The following is a 6878-nucleotide window of genomic DNA, read 5'->3' on the forward strand; positions in this document are numbered from 1 at the left end:
TTCAAACCCACGAGAAAGATACAACAAAGCCTCAGGTCGGTTAAAGACAAAAGAGACACATTATCAGCGGCAGGGGCCTATCGCATACCGTGCACTTGTGGAAAGGTATATATCGGAACCACCAAACGATCTATAGGAACAAGACTAAAAGAGCATAAAAGGAACTGCAGACTAGGTCAAACAGACAAGTCAGCTGTGGCAGAACACGCACTGAGTGAAGGAGACCACAGAATCTTGATTGAAAACACAGAACTAATTGCCCCCAGCCAGGGATACCATAGGCGACTGGTACGGGAGGCAATAGAGATCCACAAACACAGAAAAGAAGAAGCGGTGAACCTAAATTAAATATGGAACCCCATTTTAAGAAATTCGAGAATAACGAACAGGACAACAGGCAGCAAGATTGTTAATGTTCCAGGGTCAAGTGCAGGTACGAATACAGGTACAAATGCAAGTACAAATACAGGTGCAAATACAACGGATTACCTGACAAGGCATAAATACGCTTTACGAAGCCTAAAAGGTAATCATCGGACAGCAAGCCATGATGGTTAAACCTCTGAAGAAGCTAGCCACTCGCGCCAGCGAAACGTCAGGAAGAAACTCCAAAAATCCACGACTTCCAAACTCGAAAAGCAATGACACTGAAAACCTCAGCCGTGAAAGTCTAAACCATTTTGTCAATTATAAGCATTGCTTGTGATGTAACCGATAGTCAAAAACAAATGTTTAAAATATACTTATGTCTACATGATTCCTAATAATAATGATAGGTGGAAGATATTTTCTATGTCTACGTCTGAATTTCTATGTCTGAACAACGGACCTCCCTGTAAATTTAGTTCAGGAGCGAGTCTACAGAGGAGATGAATATCGAGTTTACGACTTCAACTGACCTCCTTGTGAATTTTCTTCAGGAGCGAGAGCTTCTCAACTCCCCACTCCTGATCCAACAACTGAACCTTAAAAAAAAGGTTTGGTGGTGCAGCCAGGAAATGACTGAGTCGTCTCCTCACGAGCGGGGTACCTTATAAAACCGCCTTGCACCAAATTCATGAGCGGCGTACGCAGAATGTGTCTCAGGTGGGAGCAGGTTAGCAAACGCTTGCGCTCAAGTGATGATTCACCAAAACCAGAGGTGAAAAAGCCCTGTACGGCTGAATCTAAGGTAATGTCAAGTGTAACTGACGTGCAAAAACCCTCAAATGGGAAGGTTGTCGTGGGTATCAAGGTGGGAATCTTGCAACTTGACTATCTGACTACCTCATTAACAGAGCATATACTTTGTGTCTGCCCCGCTGGGGACAGAATTAGGTCTTTAGAGTTCGGCAGAGCCGTACTCTTACCATCTGACCTAAAATACCACTCACCATATAGGTAAACTAATCGGGTTTGTTAAGAAGCTGGGTTTATATGACGGACTGTGAATAGGTGTGAGCCACAATAAACCCTTGCGGGATGCGGTGGAGGGTCGAATAGACCCACTCACTTTGGACCTAACCTAACCTAACCTGAACTTCTGGTTATATGTTAATTCACAGTAAGGTATACTCTCGGGTATATTGGCAGTTTGATCAGTACATAGACGTGTGTTATGCGGATGTTGAACATGCGTTATTGGTGAAGTTCGTATCCATACCGAACAGTATAATTCTCTAAGTAAGTACTCGTATTAGTCCTATCAACACAAAACACAATGACAAACATAACACGAAAAAAGAAAATTACAGGGTAACATCGAGGAAGTAATGCTGTCTTTTCTCGATCAGCGAAGAGACTAGAGCGAGTTTGATTCGCGGAGGAAACCCCTGAATAAAAATAGGTCTCGGCCGAAAAATCGCGGAACAGAATGAATTAATGCCTCGGCTAAAAATTGTATTCGAAGTAACTTTCTCACTGACAAAAGATCGAGTCATAAATTCAATCAAAACCCATAAAAGTGTTAACAATGAGTACCTACTCGAAACATCCCAAGTGATGCCTGTCGATCTAAATATTCATATGTTTTTCGGCAATAAACTTTCGGTTCAAGAGAAGAGAGCATTTCAATGATATGCGATGAAAAAATACAAAAATGCTAAGTAAAAATCAAGATAAAATAATTATTTTTGTAGTGTTCATTTGGCTGACCTATTTTTGTTGATGCAAATGTCATATATTTATTCTTCTTCACCTTGACGCTCAGTAAATTGTCACTCAGCCATTCAAAGATAAATTTCGTTCCACTTTCGGCCAGATGGTGTAGGTACAAAACTAATAGCTGTGTCATCCAGAGTACCCAGTTATTAAACATGGGGCAAACATTTAGGGGACTATTCATTGGACTATTCACGATTCTAAGGATATTATATCCTTTGATGCTTTTTCATAGGGCGCTTTGTTTCGAAGATACTGAGCGAAAATAATTTCGAAAATAACAATGTATTACCAAAAATTACATGTAATGTTTCTTAATCTACAATTCCAATTGGAATGGAGGTGAAATATCTTGGTAAAAGACTTACCTGGAACGCTCACTTGGAAAAAGTTTTACACAAAGCCAGACTGTCTCTATGGACAGAAGGATTTGTAGTAAAACTTGGGGTTTAGGTCCCAAACAAATCCATTAAATTTATGTGATGATTGTCAGACCAATGATCACGTATGGTTCAATTGCTTGGTGGATTTACAGAAAACGGCCCAAACGAAGTTCTCTGGCTTACAAAGACAGGCTTGTCTGGCTATCAGTGGTGTCATTAGTACCACACCGTCAGCAGCCATGGAGATCCTTCTAGATCTACCTCCTCTCCACATTTTTCTGGAAAGAGGGGCTAGATAGACTGCATACAGACTTGTGCACATTGCCAATTGCACAAATCAATTCAATGCAGAGTGCAATAGACTGTTGGTTGACATTGGAAGTCACAGCATTCTGGGAATGACCTCTGACTTTATGCCTCCAACTGTCAACTACGAACTGCTTTATAAAGTACTATTCCCGAGTAGAGAGGACTGGATCCTGCGGGAGAAGGAAATATTAAGAGCAGATAGTTGTTGGTTCACAGATGGATCAAAAACACCTCCCGGTTCTGGTGCAGGTGTTTTCAGTCGCAGATCCAGGACAGAGTTATCTACCTGCCTAGGAACTTATGCGACTGTATTTCAAGCGGAAATGTACGCCATTGAATTGTGTGCGGAGATATTAGATAAATCCAACCTCACTCACAAGTCAATAAAAATATTCTCGGACAGTCAAGCGACGTTGGAAGCTCTTGGCTCCCATCGAGCAACGTCTAAATTGGTAGAAAACTGCCAAAAAAGACTCTCCTCGATAGGAAGACTAAACAGATTGTCTCTGGTCTGTATTCCTGGCCATACTGGCCTGGAAGGCAATGAAGCTGCTGACTCTCTTGCAAAGGTGGGTGCTGCAAGCGGCTTGGAATCGCTTTGGGTTTTGCCAAACAAACACTTAACACCTGGATGGCAAGAAGAGTTATGGACTTCTGGCAGAATCTTCCAAGATTGGCTCACTCCAAGGCGTTTATTCACCCTTCGAAGTTTGATTCCAAACAGTTGTTGGACTACAGTAGGGATGAACTACGATGTCTAACAGGCATTCTTACAGGTCACAGTCATTTGAATCATCACATGTGCCTGCCCCGCTGGGAACCGAATCAGGTTCTTTGAGTTCAGCAGATCCGTACTCTCACCATCTGACCTGAAAGACCACTCACCATACAAACTAATCGGCTTCGTTAGGAAGCTGGGTTTATTTGGCCGAGTGTGAATAGGTGTGAGCCACAATAAACCCTTATGGGTTGCGGTGGAGGGTCGAATAGACCCACTCACTTTAGACCTACCTACCTTAATCTATAAGAACTGTCGAAAATGACTACGCCTCACTTGGATGCGAGAATCCAATTTTCTCCTCATCGACTCCCGAACTCTTTCAAAAACACCAAAAACACCAGGATTGTTACTGATTGCGTTAGACCCAGCAAATTGAATGTCTGCAGCCGTTTATAGTAATCGGAATGTTGTTGATAGGTACCAACGAAATGCTTGGATTTGTTATTACTTGGTAGGTCCAGTGTAGTACGCTATACTTTCATTTCGGCTACGTTAATAATTTTAAAATCAATAAAATTGTTAATGTCGAAACTCTTTTTGGCCCCGTATCTTCGAAACAGAGCACCCTATTAAAAATCACCAAACGACAAAATATCTTTAGATGGCTCTAAAGAAAAGTCCCTTAATTTTCTGCCGCATGTTTGATAAACACCCTGTATAGAAAACAATAAGACCAGATTTTTTTTATATATTTTTTAAAGATTTGCGGGAAGTTGTTATAGGTCTGAAATTGTAATTAGTTTTTTCATTTTTTGACTTCAATGATGGCGGAGTAATGGTTCTTGGAGGATAAGATAAATTTCCAGTTATACATATCAAGTTCAATAGTGGTTTCACGAAGAAGGAATGAAATCTGTTTCCACTTCTTCTTCAACGGACTGATATACATAATAAGTTGTTCGCAATGATCTATGACTATTTTAATGTCTATACTAATACTATTATCAAGTTAACTGAAAGATCCACTACTCACTTTTATTACAGAAGGCTGAACAAACTCAGAAACAGATGAATTCGTACACCAATTGAAACGTCACCGCATTCTCGAATGCGTATTTTCATTATTTATTCACTGCAGTTCAGCATACACCAAAGACAATGATTACTACGGTTCAACACGATCGCGTGTTCAATCCTGAATTGTTTTATGGTATTCCATTCTTTGAGGCGTCACAAAACATTCCAATATAATATGTACAGAGCCACTATGTCGTTTTTCAAATAAAATAATTGAACGTCTTATGTATTCAAGAAACACATTATTGTTAGATTTTCACTATGGAGTTTCATCTAGGCCGATTCCATCACATCTCTATGGAACTCTATTTAATTTTGTTAGTTATTCCGGTTTGATTTTTTTAAAAATGGCCAAACACTGATCAGAATCATCAAGACTTTTGTTTTTGGTCCGCAATGAGCTCGCGCGGCACCCACTTTGAACACAGCTTTCTCAGAGTCAAAAGCTCATGCAATCAATATAAAAAGAAAACACGTTCTTTTGATATCTTTACAATGTCAGCTAACTCACGCAACTTAACTTTCCGATCATCCAAAACGATTTTATGGATTTTTTTGTTTTCGGGTGTGCCTCATTTGGACGTCCACTGCGTTCTGCATCACCGATGTCTGTACGACCAATGTTTAATTGTTGTTTCTGATGAAGCAGAGTCCTTATAACACTTTTCAATCCATTGATTCGCTGGAACGATATTTTTTCCATCAAGAAGCAGTGTAAAATTGAAACACGAAATTGTTTTTGATGCACTGTTTTGAAAATAACAAAAGTAGTGTTGTAAATCATGCCTGAAAAAAAATAACACCGGCTGCCACTGGTAACCATAAACCAAACGTGACGTAGCTAAGAGCGCGCGAATGTACGATGATTTCCCGCCACTCTAGAAGCAGTGATAATAATGCTACCGATTTCGACGGAGCTTCAGCGAAATTTCTACGGCATTCGATTACGATATTTGAAGGCTAGCTACGAGAATATAGACACAGCCAAGTGGACGTTACAGTGCAGTACGCGAAATGATCTAGTAAGGCGATAGACATTCAAATAATGGTTGAAGTTTTAGTTGAAGTGTTTGTTGTATTTAAAGTGAAATAAAGTTGAGTTTGATTGTTCAGTGGAGGTAATTATTGGTCAACCCACGGGAAAAAACGTAACAGTAGTGTCAACTCTTAACACAGTAGCCTCACAAACTTATGAGTAGAATATCATGAAATTTCAACAGCTTCATTTTGAAGGTTATTACTAACTGAAAAAGCGCAATGCAATACGACTAGCGCCATCTATGTGTTAGGCTTGAGACCCCCGAGACTTTTCAGCCAATGTAGTACTTGTCCAATCCCAATTAGGATTGCTTTCAATGAAATTTAACTTTAATTATCCTCTTTTTCGACGAAGCAGCGGAATTTGTTCATCAAACTTACAACAAAGTTTTCCAACACATCGCACATCACTAAATAAGAAAATAAAAAATCAGAACGGTATAATTGAATTATTGAATGACGAGTTAGTTAAAATATGTTCAAATATGTTAAAACGCGATGAAATGAAAATGAAATATAAAAGAACACTTTCCATTTATAATTCTATTCTGGTTTCGAGATAATCTTCTTTAATGGAGACACTTTGAGGTAGAGAGTTAATTCAAAGCAAATAATGGCGGGGTGTTTTAGATATGGTTTCGCCCTGCTGAGGAGGGCGTTAGAATACCCCTGCCAGCTCTCCAAAATGACGTCCCATTCTGAGGTGTGTGAATCGTATCGAAAAGATGTCGCTCCGAGTCCACTCAGTGTCACTAACGCTACCTTCAAGATACCGGGCGCTTTATCGTTCTAAAAAGCCTAGTCACGGTTATGTGGGGCTCTGCAGTAATGAACCTTCATTCCCGAGCTACTCGTGGAACCCCTCATGGACCTTGAATACCATGAAGTATCGAAACATCGGAACCTGAGTCTACAGAAAAGATAAAAGTCGACTAAGCGACCCCGATTGTTCTTCTCTAACGAAGGGTCAAGAGAAAAAGCTATCCACTTTTCTGACTTATGAGCTGAATTTACATAGGAGATGGAAGTCAGTCAAAAGATCTGAACAGTTCCCCTGTAATATCGGATAAAAAGCATGAGCTCCTCAGTTCTCTTACACTTGACCTAGGAGGCTGGGTGGAGTAGATGACTGCAGCTAGGAAGCAGCAGAGACAGAATCTGCATTAGAAGAGGGAATAATTTTCTACTGTGCAACAGAGGAGTTGGACGTC

At 40.2% G+C, this 6878-nt stretch overlaps 1 protein-coding gene across 5 annotated transcripts in view; it reads right to left on the reverse strand.

Moving 5' to 3' along the window:
- LOC111508053 (uncharacterized) overlaps positions 1-6878 on the reverse strand; it is a 270025-nt gene that overhangs the window by 151322 nt on the left and 111825 nt on the right. The window lies entirely within an intron of this gene.

This window comes from Leptinotarsa decemlineata, unplaced genomic scaffold, assembly GCF_025532065.1.
Source record: "Leptinotarsa decemlineata unplaced genomic scaffold, Ldec_3_MD MMD2_tig00003335_RagTag_RagTag, whole genome shotgun sequence".
Classification (NCBI taxonomy): Eukaryota; Metazoa; Arthropoda; class Insecta; order Coleoptera; family Chrysomelidae; genus Leptinotarsa; species Leptinotarsa decemlineata.